Source organism: Seriola dumerili, unplaced genomic scaffold (genome assembly GCF_002260705.1).
Source record: "Seriola dumerili isolate Sdu_G_001 unplaced genomic scaffold, Sdu_1.0 BDQW01000050.1, whole genome shotgun sequence".
NCBI classification, from domain to species: Eukaryota; Metazoa; Chordata; class Actinopteri; order Carangiformes; family Carangidae; genus Seriola; species Seriola dumerili.
Window position 1 is genome coordinate 3,647,495 of NW_019174305.1, and position 16,405 is coordinate 3,663,899.

The window sequence follows — 16,405 nt, forward strand, 5'->3', positions numbered from 1 at the left end:
CGCTGTGGTGACGCGGTCAGTGTCAATTGTCCGCGGACAATTGTCTCAGGAGCACATCTGTGTGAATTTGTGGGGTTGCTGTTTGCAGGTCACCTTTCAAACCTGCTGGTTTACAGTGCATGAAAACCCGCTGCAAGCTGCATGAAGACTAGGGGGGAGTTGTTAGTTAGATTTGGTTCGGCAGTTATTGGGAAAATGAGGTTAGTTTTGCATCATGTGTGTGTTTGGGGTGGTTAACACTGCATTATGTTGGGTCCATTGTTTGCCTCCTTTTGTATGCGCCTGTGCAGTTAATGCTGTTTTCTCCTCAGCTCCTTTGTGTAACCCAGTTGTTGTTATGGCCTCAATCTTCAGTTTTGTTGATGCTCCCTCACGGGGATTGTTAGATAAATGCACCAAAGAGCAACTGTTCAAAATAAGTGAACATTATGGGATAGATGTTAGTGTCCGCAGCTGTGAGGCTGACATTATGGCTGTTTTGGCACCGAGTTTGGTGATCAAAGAGGTTTTGATTGAGGAGCCGAGCTCAGGTTTGGGTCCAGTTGGGACCCCTGGGGCGACTGCTGGACTGACTTGAGAACAAGCAGATTGCTTTGGAAAGGTTGAGACAAGAACATGAAACTGATAGGGATGCTATGGAAACCGATTCACCAGTGTTTTTACAAGGTGTCATCTGAAAAACTGTAAGACGCTTGAGAAGAATATATGCTGAAAAATATCATTGCTCTGCCTTCTTCCTCCAATTGTGCATCTCCCAGTGTGGTGATGGAAAAATCTGTCAAAACTTGTGTTTTCTTTCTTGCTTTTCTTCTGCCGTGCATTAAGGACTGCATAGATCAAGTGTGTCCTGCTAAGTTTGTTGAAGGGGTATTGGTAGGTCTCACATGTGAAATCAGCTCAGCTTCGAGTATAAAGTTGTGAGTTCTGGACTTAGGAATATACAGACAACCCTCCAACATCTGATGATCATGGTTGTCTCGGGGGTTGCAGGGGTGTGTGGTCAGTTTGCACGATGTGGTCATTTACAGTCACTCATGGGATGTGTATGTTCGGCTGATTGGGACTCTGTTTGATCATTAGGCCGAGGAGTATGCTCCCCCCACCAGGAAGAAAGACGGTTTCTTGGCCTTGTTGGTTGTTAACGATGTTTGTCTAAAATGTTTCCACTATGGTTGTGCCATTAACCACCATGGTTACCTTAAATGTTCGGCAGACTTTGTTTGGTCCCCCAAGTGTCAAAGTGCATTTGTAAATGTCAAAACATTGTTGTACTTAGCTCCTGTTCTGGCTGCACCACATCTGGATGATCCTTTCAACCTCCAGGTGGATGACAGTAATGTGGGAGCTGGCGCAGTTTTGTTGCAGGAAGGTGAGGATGGAAGGTGGTGAGGATCTGTTTTCCTATCAGCTGAATTATTCAGTTATTGAGGAGTTGGTTGGAGTTCGGTTCTGCAGTTTTTGAGGTTTACATTGGCACAGGGGGTAGACAAGTGGTGGTCCATACAGACCTTAACCCCTTTCTTGAACTTGTTACGCTGTGCCAACCACAGGCTGATGCCCTGGTCTTTGTTGTTCCAAGGCTTTTAGACATTAGGTTAGTGTTGTGTCAGACGCTTTTTCCCATGCATCAGTGGGGAGGGAAGTTGCTATGTTAAATCATGGTTCCCATTGGTATTAGTTTGTTTTGCTCTGTCTCTCTCTCTCTTAATTTGCTTCCAGGATCCAGTTGCTGAGGTGTGAACTGTTTTTAATTGTGTTGTACAGATGTTGTGAATTGTGGTACTGTGGGGATCCCTCTGGGACCTTTTTCTATGGATGGGGGTGTGTGGGGTGTGTGTGTGGGGTGTGTGTGTGTGTATGTGGGGGTGGGGTGGGGGGTGGGTGGGGTGAGGACCCCTGCCCTTTCCTGTCAACCTGGTTTTGTCTGCCTGTGTTTCAGGTGGGGCAGGGACTGACTGGTAACACCTGGACCTAGTTATGTTGTTTTAGCCCCTCATTAGTTCCTTTGTTTCATCTTGTTTTCATGCAGTTACAACACTCTCCATTCACTCTCCACTCTCATGCACAGCCTCACTACTGATTCTACTGCCCTTTGGATTATTATGCTTTTGTTATGTGTTTAAGTATTGTATGTTTGTTAATTTTAACGCAGGCTGCCAAAGCTCTATATTGTCCACTGGCAAAAGTACAAACCAAGACCACCATTATTGATTTACTATCATCATTTCATCACATTTCTCACACAATGGTCAACTTTCACCTTTGACAGCCTAAACTTGCTAATTAGAGGATGAATCTCAGCAAGCACGCAATGACAACTTTTGATGCTTAACAATAATAGGACATATTTTAGTCAATATCAAACAAATACTAAGCAAGGATATTCAATACCAAGTCCTAATGCAGAAGACCTCTTCAGTCCAACAGTAAAGCTGGGCCTTTTTAGTTTCTATGTATAAGTTACAAGTTTGTGTCTTTCAAATGCTGCAGGTAGCAAAGTGCATGTCAAGCAATTTGTTTTATTTTTAATGACCAGGATTGTGCTCTCTGTCACATTAAAGTTTGATTCTTTATGTAATGGTAGGGTAGTGAACAGCTGGAGGAGTGCACCACAGATGTGTCAGTTTGGTAACTCCCCCCCTCCTCTCCACTCCCCCCCCCCCAATTCATACATTGAAGGGGAATTTCATGATTTTCCAAAACAAAATCCTCTTGGGGGGGTACAGCAACAGTGCAGCACTCAACGTGAGGCTCCCACTGTGGCTACATCTGCACATTCTTCAAGACAGCAGCAACACCAATGAATTCATTTCATACTTCAGAGAGCTCAGCAGGAGCACTCTGCCCTTTCCACCCTGCCAACTACAAGTCTGGCCTAAGAGAGGGATTCAAATAGAATTAAAAAGCCCAGTTATTCAATAGCCCTCAGGGCATGGCTGAACTTTTCACCTGGCCTCACCTTCATTACACCACACACAGCAGCTACACCAGCAGCGAGGTATGCGTGCCAGCGCTGTACCTTCTATGTTCTCGCTATCTTGCACACAGAGAGGAGAAGACGAGTTTGGGAATGATTAATGTGCCACAGTGAGGAGGTGTTGAGTGCTCCGCTTCCAGCTCCACAACACCAAGCTCAATTTAGCAGAACTTCATTAAGCGCATCATAAATAATCAACTCTAATTGATACTGCGGCAAGCTGACAAAGAGTTAACAAGAACACAATGGGGACAAGGGAAATGCATTAAATGTCCCAGTGTCATTTCTCGTCCGCCTCTAATTTCGAACACATGCGGAGAGCAGCACTGTTGCATTTCCATGCAACCAGGAAAGGAAGCGGGGAGGAAAGGGGGGGGGGAGAAATGAGTCGCACTGATGATGCACAAATCATGAGTGTATGAATATTCATGCAGGCCTTCTGTCCATGGGAAGTGATAAATACCTCTCACTTTAGCTGATGCTGACTCAGTAATCAAGTGGAGTGTTGGGGGCACAGTCAATGAGAGGTACAAAGAGAACAAGAGGAACACGCAGACATCAAGTCAAGTGGTGCATATGTTTGCTGTTAGGAAGTATGCACTTATTTATTATCAGGGTCTCATTAGCATTTTGATGCTTCGGCAGTCATTTAACATGCATGTCAGCACGGCTGTGGAGTGAAGTCAGAGAGAGGGAGAGGAACACTGCGTAACCATTTGCAGTAACTTGGGAGAGGTGTAGGCCTATACCCTGGGACTCATTGCCCTGATTTCACCGCTCTGCAGCTAAAACACCTGAACATGCAAGAGCCTCTGCATCCCCCAGCCCAGAATACTTCCCCATAGTTAAAGCTCAGATGAATTCCCATTATAACCTACTGTGTACCTATGTACCTGTATGACTGCAGTGGCGCCTTGGCGTTTGCCCCAATTTTTTGTCAGGTCAAATTAAGGCAAAAGCGACACCAGTCTCTTTAAGTATTTGGTTCATGCCCCTTTTAACAGAATAGCAAAATGCAAAGGTTTCAGTCTTATTCCAGCAAATGGTATGAGACACACACTTTTCTGGGTTATTCTTATGTATGGGAAGATGAGCTCAGAAAAACTGTCGAGTTTAGTTAGAACATAAACGCCACAGAGCAAAACTTTTCCTATAAGAAAAGGCAATTACAAAGACACCATGTCACATTTTACAACCATGCAGATCAAGTAGAAACTGAGTAAGTGATGCACTATATGTCCAGGTAGGAATATTAAGAGTAGCATTAAGTAGAAGTGATAACAGGGAGATGCTGTTTGTCACAATGCAGCTGTCTGCACTAATTTACATTACAGTTATATGTTTGTGACCGAGAAGGAATAAAATCATATCAATTAACTGTGAAGAAATGTTAGTGGCAGAGGAACAGTAGTGAAACAGGCTAACTGCTGGGGAATGCAGCTCTGCTTCACCGGCATCCCAGCGCTCCGTGCGGGAGCAGAACAAGCGGCTAAATCCTCACCTGAATTTTCCGCTAAGTAGGAAAACCCCTTCACGACCAGCAGCAAGCCGCCAAACAAGCATATCTGGATTAAAACCAACTCCTTTCGCCTTTTCCGCCTCGCTTTGACCTTTTTCTGGTTCGGCATCACTTGCGTCGGCCGATTCCGGAGTCGGATACCCGGCAGAGACATCCCCTCTACCGCTGCCACATCCATGCTGATCCCCGAAGAGGAGGGAAAAAAAAAGCGACCAACCTCCTTTCCAGGGAACTGACTTATCTCCCGGGAACGGATGAAAAAGTAGAGGGGAGGGGTTTCAAGGGAGCAGGGGGGAATGATTAAAGAAAAAAAAAAGTTGGAAATTGGTGCTGCTGGGATGCTGTGAAGGCTGTTTGGCAAACACTGCGAGCGTCAGGCTGAGCTTGGGTTGTCTTCTTATGTCATGGTGAAATGTGGTTTTGGAAGTAGTACGGCAGAGGACGGATGCGTCCGTCTGCTGAGTGTTGAGGCAGCGAGACAGAGAGAGAGAGAGAGAGAGAGAGAGAGAGCGAGAGAGAGAGAGAGCGAGAGAGAGAGAGAGCGAGAGAGAGAGAGAGCGAGAGAGAGAGAGAGCGAGAGAGAGAGAGAGAGAGAGAGAGAGGGGGGGGGGGGTGGGTGCGTGGGCGCGCACGCGCGCGCACACACAAACACACATACACACAAAATGACAAAGTGAAACCCAGGTCAAAAATCTGAATAATTTCTGACATTGAAAAAATAAGTTTCTTATATGCGTGATCAATATTTGTACACGGAAATTTCTACCCATATGACATTTTATCTATTGTGTACTTTCTGTTTGTTTTTTTTATTCATTATTCTTAAGATTGAGAGTCATCAAAGCTGCATCACCTGATTTTCATCTGGAAACAAGTTGGATGAGAGCTAAAACCAAAACAATTCAGTTGCTGCCCTAAAACCAGAACAATGAGCTGAAAGAAGCTAAAATGCTCTCTAGGCCTGAGGGGGACTGCAGAGTGAGGTGAGGTGAGCAACACCTTTCACTTAAGTTTACAAGAAAAATGATTAGTGCAGCTTTAATATGTGGTATTTTCTAATTATATTTAAAGGAGTCAATTTGCTGGGCATTAAATCAAATAAGTACACATGTAAAAGTACATACAGTGTATTTGAAAATAGAGCAGTGAAAGTCCAGCGGTTATGATAGTTGCTGAATGTAAAACACATAGACTGACTCCATTATGAGGATTTGTGCCACAGAACGTAGGAAACCTTTGTGTAAGGCCCTTATAAACACGTGTCCTCCTCTGAGAAACTGTGCCTTCCCTGGATAAAATTATTTTTATTAAATGTGAAGGTTTTCAGAAAACAGTGTTAGAATACTTTAAGAACAGGTATGTGCACTTTTATGTTTTAGTTGGAAATTTACTAATAGTAAAATAACGCACTTTAGTCAGACAGGTAAATACACACTTCATACCCAAAACGCATGAAAAATAATTGTAATAGAATAAGCACAAAAATACTTAATTCTCCTTTTTTGACTTGCGAACAGACATTCATTGATACATCTGGTCTGTTTTGATCAGGTTCTTAAACTATATTTTGATAATACCACTTATTTGACATAAAAGCTCAATAAAATAAAGTGTGTTGGAATCAAATTGTAAGTAAAGGGGAAATGAAAATTGGAAGCTGTTTGTGGGGATGTGCTTTGCACTGCCCTCTTCTGGGAGTTTCTTTTAGTGATAACACACCAGCTTGCACTTGAAGGAAAATTGTGTCGCTCAAAAATAATATCACATTTTGTTTGTTAAGCTGCATTGGTTTTCTAATAACCTTAGTCATGCTTTGGATTAATACCACTCACCCAATCAAACATAGACAAACCCTGTGGCCAGCAGCCAAACACAGCAGTGATGTCTCCCAGGCAAAGTACTACTTCTACAAATAATAACAGTAATAATATTATCACTCTAAATATGTCAATTATCCCACCCAAAAGTGGATCCCCTTCCCTCTGAACATGGATAAAAGGCATCACATTAATTTGGTCTAAACTAAGGTTTAGAACAATGACTGCAGTAAATCATCCACCAGGGCCGGGACACATTAAATCTACTGTAGTATGTTCTTTGATTACACAACAGCAGTCATATGGATTGATTTCACTTGTACCTGTTAAAATGTGTCGTCTACTCACTCAGTGCATGTGTGTGTTCAGAAAACAGAGAACCACCACAGATTCCAGTGTGTGTGTGTGTGTGTGTGTGTGTGTGTGTGTGTGTCTGCCATTCCTGAAGTTTTGTACGCAACGATTTCAGTGAAACAAAACTTTAGGATAATGGGAAATACTTTATCTTGGCCAAGTGGGTTTCTTGATTCTTGGGCCTGAGGTTTCATATAAATAGCACTGGAAACTTTCCAGCAAGAATGGAAAAAGTGGTCAGGGCTCTAGGCAACTGGTTTCATTGTGCCTTTTTAACCCTTTGGAGTATGGGACTAAGGCAGATCAAACAGAAGACAAGGAATGCGGGGAATGGAAGCAAGAGATGTGGCAGAGAGCTGCCCATCACATTTTTGAAGAAAAATAATCCAAGTTTATGTGTCCAAATAAAACTTTTTCCAAATCAAATGAGCACACCACTTAATTTTTTTTTAGCTTCACATATAGAAAGCAAACTCCAGCAGCAATCCACACATGACCATGGGGGCCTTAAAGCTGCCATGAAACCTGGCCTGTCTAACTTGCAAAGCAAGCTCGGACTGGGCATGAAGTTACTAAACAAGATGAATTTCCAACCTCTCAGAGGCACACAAAAGAAAAAAAAAACCTGAGGGGAAGGAGGGAAGAGGAAGGAGGAGGGGGGCAACAAATTAAATCCAGTTAAATTGTTTTTCCATAGCCAGTGGGCTTGGCAAAGGACTCTCACACACACACAAGATGTAAGATAAGTTGTAGAGAAGACAACCAGAAACAGTATGGCTTCAGATGTAAGAGAATTCCTGGAATTTAACCCACTTTCCCATGTCCAACTGACACCGCGCCCACTCCTGCTGCCCTGCCCTGCAGCTCAGGGTATCCACACAAAAGACACACAAACAGCCATGTTGCTTTGAAATACACAGATGCTTCCATAGACAGACAAACCTTCAACATCTGCCCCACTCAACACTCCCCGTTCTCACCCCATTACAGCTTTGATCAATTGCAGTCCTCTCAGATGTTTGGTACAATACATCAATAATCCAGGGCCCCACAGACTCCTTCCTCCTCTCACTGTAAAACCTGTCCAGTATTGGGATCACAATGCAGTCATTGCAGAGGAGAGCTGCAACTCTAGCCCAATTCTGAAGCGCTACTAAGGCAGGCTAGCTAGCTAGCAGACGTATCTGGGTCACGTCTTCCCTCTCCAAGAGCTCCCCAGTCCGGGCTACAGCAGCTCCTCTGCCTTTCATGCTGCTCTCCACCACAACATGGAGAAACCTCGCCTCAGCACCATTTGAAGAAGAGAGAGGAAGAGGGGGGGTACTATACACTATGGTTGGCTAGGAATAGCTTGCTTGAACTAAAAAAAAAAAAAAAAAAAAGCTAAAGTTGGGACAGTATAGACGGGCCAGGTGGTGATGCTGAGAGGAGAAATAAGGACAAGCATCTTTGCTTTTGCATGACATAAAACAAGCAGAATAAACGGTGGAAAAACACTCACAAACGCTGCATGGTTCATGTTTTCTACTGACGTCTTTATAAAATAACAAAATGTACATTCAGATCTGTCATTAAATGACGGCAGGACACTTTATTAATAATAATAATAATAATAATAATAATAATAATAATAATAATAAGGATAACAGTTTAATAAAAGGTGTATATGTAATTCTGTGAAGCCAAAGTCTGCCCAGCTACATCGGTCCAAGGGTTCAGTGACAGTGACGCACAGCCGGCTCCTCTCCACAGAGGTGAAGTACAGGTAATTGAGACAAAATGACTTGTAGTCACTAAGCTGAAGTTACTTGATCGACAAAATCAATAACAGCTGGAGTCAGCACAATGGTACCATCTCTCCCTGCAGTCGAAACAATTATTTCCTTTAAGTGGGTCTACACATTTTATTTAAAGTCCGACAACCAACCCACATTAACAGAGAGCTACTGTGGGTTGTTGTTCAAAGCCTAAAGGCTTTTTACATGTTGTGCTGTGTCTAGCTATAAAATGTAAATTTTGTTGATTGATTTTTTTTTTAGACGGCAAGTAATTTAAAGGGAAGACCTGCAATTTCAGTTGGACCTCTAAACCAATCATGAGGTGTCACTGCTGCAATCAATTTGGCAAGACTGTTACATTATCACTGTTCTGATGTTCTTTTGCCGTACTGCAGGTCAAGGTATTAGAGCTGAGCTGTGCTTCAGGGTCAGTGCCATGTTTCTGAGCAGAGATTAAGTGGGAACAGCAGGCTGAGAGTGAAACAGGTAGAGAGAGTCTGTAGAGGAAGACGGAGAGAGAGAGAGAGAGAGAGAGAGAGAGAGAGGGAGGAAAGAATCATGGACTGAAAGGCAGTAGGAAAAAGACAGAAAGCTACTAGGCCACTCAATGTAGTGTTGTTGATGTTTTGTTCTATCCCATATCACCCATGCTCCCTCTTTCCAAGCACCCCTTGTTCAATCTCTCACATCCTCTTTGCTACTTTGATTACACCTAGCTGGCCCTATCTGATTCTGAAGAAGAGAGGCCAAGGACAGCAGCGAGTAGAAGATGTTCTGCGGCAAAGAATCCAGCTGATTTCCAAACAGGGAGGAGGACAGTCCACAATCAGGTGTAAGTCACTGAGGATTAGGGCCTTCCTGAGGAAACTGGGCTCACTGTCCCCGGTACGACAACTGCATGAGAAAAATCAAAACAGAGTCAATTTGGTGTCTGGCTCTTGTCATTTGTTATCATTGATTTGTGTCAATGTCAACGGACAAGATAAAGGATTCAAAAGTTTAAAGCATAACTTTTTCTATGCGGCAGCCATTGGGGCCTCAAACAGCAGTTACAGGATAATAGCACATTGAATTTTATTTAATTCAATTACACAGCAATATCTACTTGCTGACATTAGCCGAAATAAGTCACTGATCATAGACTTTAATGGGAAAACAAAAAATTCAGCTTTAAGTGAAAGTTCAGGTTATTTGACGTGGTGTTGTGTGAGGAACTTATCTATAGTCAGTGTATTACCTGGAGTAGATTCAGATCAGTACACCTATACACTTAGCTCTGTCTGACTCAAACAGCTGATCTGTGGCGTAATACAGTGCGCACGGTAGTTTAGCGTAGGAATATGGTTCAACGGTTGAGAAAATGAAGTTCCAAAGGAAAGGGCTGTTTGACGGCAAAATAAAGCAGCGAAAATATTCAAAATAAAGTGAACCCTTCAGCTGATATTAGTTGTCTTCTGTGGACATTTTTTCAAGTGACTAAAAAGCGTTTTTTTTTTCTGCCGACCCAGAGTAGCACATTGCTCAGCTTCTGTGCCAGTGCTAAAGGTTTTTTCAAAGGTTACACCTTCTCACCTTAAAGCTGCATTAATTAACTTTTGGGCCACTTGAAGGCAGTGGAGCAAACTTTAAAAACACTTGATCAACTAATTATCACCTCTATAAGCTTCTGAAGGCGAACATGTTAGCAAAAAATATTATATTGACACATCCAGTGGATGGGGAGCAAGATTAGCAGTCGTTTGGTGTGTGTTTTTGGCAACCTTTTGACTTCAAGTCCAATGTTCACTCTCCTTTTGGTTCTGTTTTTATGTGATTGTAAGCTAGAAAACAAAAACAATGAGTTGAAAGAAGCTAATAGTCCATACAGCTGAGTGACACTGTAGAGTCGGTAGATGATTCTCTTAGGGTCATCAGCACAAGTGATATTATTAGTGATGAAAGTTTCAACCGGAATCAGCATTTGATGGCAGATTTGCACAAACAAATAACATGACTGTGGGCTTTATTAAATATAAATAGGCACAGCACTGTGAAAGCAGCCATATAAAAATTTTAAACTGGAAGTTACATCTACTCTCTTAATACATCTCTGACAGGTAATTTGCAAACAATTAGAAAAGTAATTTTCAGCGTGGGTAAGAAATTGCTCACAGCAGAAACCTTTTTGTAAACTGTTTATATCAGAATTAGAACATTGCAGACGAGAAGGAGGGAAGACCAGAGGAGATAATGGAGGACTGTCACAAATTAATGATTCGAAGAAAAGCGCACACACTGCTCATTTTTAAGTCATGCAAAAGAAAACCTCAGGAATACCAATTCCCTCTTTAAAATATGCAGTGATAAAGCCAAGCAGCAAGCAAGCCCCTTGTTTGACATCTCTCTTACATCCAAATCTCCCTCTTCCACCCCCCCACACCACTACAGCGCACACATTTTTCAGAAGTGCTGTGTGTGCACTCCCCTGCTGCACACCCACAGATGAAAAACCAAATAACTTGCGACTTATTTTTCGGCTTCTCCTTTCTTCGCGTGTCCCCCACTTTCTCCCATCTCCCTCGCTCTGGCTCTGTGTCAGACGAAAAAGGCCTTATGTAATGAGGTGCTGAAGCTTCCATGTCTTGGGGCACATATTTACCCAACATGCACTTGGGGATTACAGTGCAGGGCCCCCCTGCTGCAGAAGAGTTTGGGATAGGACTACAGGCTTAGAAGGTTTCACATGGGACAGGGTGTGTGTGTGTGTGTGTCTGTGGGGTGTTACACAACAGACGAAGCAGTACCAAAGAAGACAAAAATAACAACACACCTCAGTGGTGAATTGTAGATGTTTATAATGGCGTTAAACATATTTTTAACTAACAAACAGTACATGTCTGTGAGGACGGGGGAGCAGAAAGAACGGCTGCTGTTAAAGTGCAGTTATAGTGCCAGTTTGACGGCGTATCCGTTAATGTGCGTGCCTGCCAGAGTTCACACAGGGAGAGGAGCTGTGCCACAGGAGCCAGCAGCAGCCTCAGCAGGGAGAGCAGAGGGGACACGGAGGGAGCTGACTCAATGCCTCCCCATCTCTATTCTCCCAGAACTTGACTGTTTTTGCACTAGTAAACAAATACTGAAGGCAAATAAGAGCAACCCCAACCCCTCCACCCCCCCACGCACCCCCCACCCCCATCCCCGCAATATGAGCCACACAATGAGAAACAAACAGGTCTGTCTCTCAAGAGCGTTGCCGAGTTTCACTGCAATGTCAACAACAACAAAGAGGGCAGGCACAGACAGGAAAAGGAAAACAGAGATGTTGAAGGGGACTGTAGCTGCTTCTTGCTGCAAATTTAAAGCTGCCATGTTGTACATGACAATAGACTCCAAATCTCTTACAAAGATGCACAGCTTTAAATTTTCTGAACATTGTTCCTCTCTAATGTGTTCAGATCTCTCAGTGTTTCTGTTAGATAGAACAAACTTTAAAAAATGTAATATGTTATCGCTCTTTACATTTATAAATGACAGTTATAAAAAAAAAAAGGAAAGCTGAAAACAGACAGACATGGAATCTGTAACTTTGCTGACTTCATTTATATATTAATGGTGTTTGGGCTTGTGGAAAATATAAAAAAATGGTCTGATTGACTCCTTCACAATTCACACCATTTTGTGCTTTATTAAAGCTGCACTAGTCAATATTTTTATATTAATAAAAAAATGACCACGTGTAATATAAAAGGTGTTGCTCTTCGAGGAGTATCTCACTGTTTTGGTTTTCTGGCCCACTACTTTGCAGTTTTGGTTGATTCTCACTGCTACCTAATTTTTAGCAGTAGCAGGCAGCTGTTCCCAGCAAAAACCCCACTGTGTGTTACATAACCAGCATCAAACAGCAGACAGACAGAGTTAGCCACTAGTTGGTGAACATAGAGGAGCATTTGGCAGCTATAGAGCCATATTTCCCACAGGAGTTGGTAGAGACCAAAACAGAGCTAGAAGGAGAGTGAATATAAAATTTGCGTTCATAAGATGGTCAGAAACACGACTCCAAATGAACGCTAATGTTGCTCTGTATCTACTGGATGTGTACACAGCTGTTTAAGAACACAGTCATATCTCAGTTATTAGGTGATAAAATGTAAATATTGTGTTTTCATCTTGTTGCACTAAGTGCTCAAAAATCAATTAATACAGCTTTTATTTATATATTACATAAAATAAAATACAAAATATCAAATGTTCATAACAAGTATAGTGCACTTACTGCAGCTTAAAGATGGATGCTGTTTTATCTTTTGTATAGGAAATTACAAGTGACAAATGTATTACAATTTGCTTAAGAAGGGGAAATAATTATAAGTTATTATAATAATAAAATAATAACTTTCCATTAATGTTACAGCATTCAAACTTGATCTGTGCTACAAGAGCAACAGTACTGCTGAACTGAACTGAGGTTTGACCTACAAAGACCACTGCTGTCACTTCTATGGTAAAGTGTCCTGGGTGCTTATTCAAATACTAAACCGAAATGAGACCTAAAATTTCCATAACACATTTACATAACATAGAGCAGGTCTGATAGTATATTCTCTTGCAGTTATTAAAGCTGAAATGATGGAAAAGAACATACCATGTATTTTGTACTGACCTTAAATATCATCAAACATAATATGTGTATAATCTCAGTGCAAAGTTCACATTCACTGTTGCTAAAAAAAACTGTGAAAAACAATGAGATCTCTTGGTATCATTGGAAAAAAAAGAAAAAAAAAAGAAATCACACCCAGCAAATCAATTATATCTTCTTGCAATGTATTTCAGTCTAATCATTGCACAGGCCAGCACATATTCCTTTAACTGTTTATAGTACAAAAGAGATATATATACAGTATCTCACAAAAGTGAGTACACCTCTCACATTTTTGCAAATATTTTATATCTTTTCATGGGACGACACTGTAGAAATGAAACTTTGATATAACTTAAAGTAGTGAGTGTACAGCTTGTATAGGAGTGTAGATTTACTGTCCTCTGAAAATAACTCAACACACAGCCATTAATGTCTAAACAGCTGGCAACACAAGTGAGTACACCTCTCAGTGAACATGTCCAAATTGTGCCCAATTGTGTCGTTGTCCCTCCCTGGTGTCATGTGACTCGTTAGTGTTACAAGGTTTCAGGTGTGAATTGGGAGCAGGGCTGTTAAATTTGGTGTTTTCTCTCTCATACTCTCATACTGGTCACTGGATATTCAACATGGCACCTCATGGCAAAGAACTCTCTGAGGATGTGAAAAATGGAATTGTTGCTCTTCATAAAGATGGCCTAGGCTATAAGAAGATTTCTAACACGCTGAAACAGAGCTACAGCACGGTGGCCAAGATCATACATCAGTTTTCCAGGACAGGTTCCACTTGGAACAGGCCTCGCCGGGGTCGACCAAAGAAGTTGAGTCCACATGTTTAGTGTCATATCCAGAGGTTGGCTTCAAAAAATAGACGAATGAGTGCTGCCTGCATTGCTGCAGAGGTTGAAGAAGTGGAAGGTCAGCCTGTCAGTGCTCAGACCATATGCTGCACACTGCATCAAATCGGTCTGCATGTCCGTCGTCCCAGAAGGAAGCCTCTTCTGAAGCTGATGCACAAGAAAGCCTGCAAACAGTTTGCTGAAGACAAGCAGTACAAGAACATGGATTACTGGAACCATGTCCTGTGGTCTGATGAGACCAAGATAAACTTGTTTGGCTCAGATGGTGTCAAGCGTGTGTGGCGGCACCCTGGTGAGGAGTACCAAGACAACTGTGTCTTGCCTACAGTCAAGCATGGTGGTGGTAGCGTCATGGTCTGGGGCTCCATGAGTGCTGCCGGCACTGGGGAGCTGCAGTTCATTGAGGGAAACATAAATTCCAACATGTACTGTGACATTCTGAAGCAGAGCATGATCCCCTCCCTTCGGAAACTGGGCCGCAGGGCAGTTTTCCAACATGATAACAACCCAAACACACCTCCAAGATGACAACTGCCTTGCTGAGGAAGCTGAAAGTAAAGGTGATGGACTGGCCAAGTATGTCTCCAGACCTAAACCCAATTGAGCGCCTGTGGGGCATCCTCACGCGGAAGGTGGAGGAGCGCAAGGTGTCTAACATCCACCAGCTCCGTGATGTCATCATGGAGGAGTGGAAGAGGATTCCAGTAGCAGCCTGTGCAGCTCTGGTGAATTCCATGCCCAAGAGGGTTAAGGCAGTGCTAGATAATAATGGTGGTCACACAAAATATTGACAGTTTGGGCACAATTTGGACATGTTCACTGTGAGGTGTACTCACTTGTGTTGCCAGCTGTTTAGACATTAATGGCTGTGTGTTGAGTTATTTTGAGAGGACAGTAAATCTATACTGCTATACAAGCTGTACACTCACTACTTTAAGTTATATCAAAGTTTCATTTCTATAGTGTTGTCCCATGAAAAGATATAATAAAATATTTGCAAAAATGTGAGAGGTGTACTCACTTTTGTGAGATACTGTACTTCCACATCTGGACCCATTCTCGTGCACATACAGAAAATCTTCCGGCTGTCAGTCAATACCTGAGGATAACAACTGCTAAACCTGAAGAGAAGTGTTATCACAATCAAATGATCTCAGCATGTTAAATACAGGGGAGACCCTGTTCTGCTGTCTATTAATATCAAATCAATATCTGGAGCTCGTTAAGCTCAGAGTTCTGGATCAGGAGCTCCAGGATTTGGATCAAGTAGTTTGTGAAAAAGTCTGGTGCAAGTCAGTTTGTTCCAGCTGTTCTTTCAGGTGCCACAAAAATCAATCAAGAATCAATGATCTGCTGCTGCTCAGATACCTTTCAGGTTGGAGCTACAGCTTCATTACTGTTAATGATTAGTTCAGTAGCTGCCACTGAAAGCTGTAGGAGTTCTGGTCTTGATTCAACCTTTATTTACAACCAGTCACTGACAAATGATCAAAATTAAACTTAAGGAGATTCAAAAAGCGATTTGAAGGGATTTGGATTTGATAAGTGGATCTGGAACTGCATTTGGATTCAATAAAATGCTGTTGAACCAATCAACCAACCCTAAAACGCTGAAGCCACAACCCGGGATATGACTGATGTAATGTGGCCTCCAACCCACGGACCGACAGATACAGTAACAGGAAGTCTGTAGTGAGGGGATGTTGTGGTGTGGCAGTAAATTTAAAAGAAAAGAGCAGTTTATCTCAAAGAGGAAGTTTTATTTCATATTCAAGTACTGAAACATCAAATACAATGCACTATATAATATGAATAAAAATACGAAGGAGCAAAATCTCACATTTTAAATAAGGTTTAAACCGGGGACATGACAAACTCTCCCATCTAAAAAAAACAAACAAAAAACAACAAATCAAGGCAAACAGCCTGATTTGTTAAGAAATAAAATGATATCACATGTAAACAACAATAAGTCTAACTGCAATAAAATTAGTTTACTTGTGCTGATTCACAGCATCCTAAAATGAGAGTGCTGACCCAGTGAGTCTCACCTTCTTCCTAATTAAAAATCAAAGACACTGCGCTTCGGCAGCACAAAGCTGTTGTCCCACAAGACTTGGCTTACATTCCTTACATAAACGAGTCTGAAGAGGACCCGCCTTCAGTCTGCCTTCAGGGCGTAGAGCACGTCGTCCTGGCTGACATTGAGGCGGACGCGCTGCAGGACTCCCAGGCGGCTGGGCTCCAGCAGCAGCAGCCTGCAGGCGCCGAGACGCCGACACACCGCCAGGCCCTCCGACACGCTGACGGGCTGCAGGCCCTCCACCCGACACAGAGCCTGGTGCTGTACAAACACCTGAGAGAAGAAACAGTGCATTTAGAGTCAGGACTGAGGTCAGGATGTGGTCCAGGCTGCTAATGAATCCAGACTGGACCATTTGTCATTCAGGGATATAGTTTCTGCAGGGTTCAAAATGTTTAA

General features: G+C 42.5%; 2 protein-coding genes across 3 annotated transcripts in view; both read right to left on the reverse strand.

Moving 5' to 3' along the window:
* Nucleotides 1-4,541, reverse strand: part of LOC111217929 (sodium/potassium/calcium exchanger 3-like) — a 55,141-nt gene extending 50,600 nt beyond the window's left edge. Inside the window, exon 1 of the mRNA XM_022739971.1 lies at nucleotides 4,479-4,541. The gene's annotated coding sequence lies outside the window, so the exon portion shown is untranslated. The remainder of the gene's footprint in view (nucleotides 1-4,478) is intronic.
* A 3,659-nt stretch (nucleotides 4,542-8,200) lies between these two features.
* The window catches only part of dtd1 (D-tyrosyl-tRNA deacylase 1), a 34,699-nt gene continuing 26,494 nt past the window's right edge, over nucleotides 8,201-16,405 (reverse strand). For both annotated transcript variants that reach the window (XM_022740072.1, XM_022740071.1), the window contains exon 6: nucleotides 8,201-9,339. The gene's annotated coding sequence lies outside the window, so the exon portion shown is untranslated. The remainder of the gene's footprint in view (nucleotides 9,340-16,405) is intronic.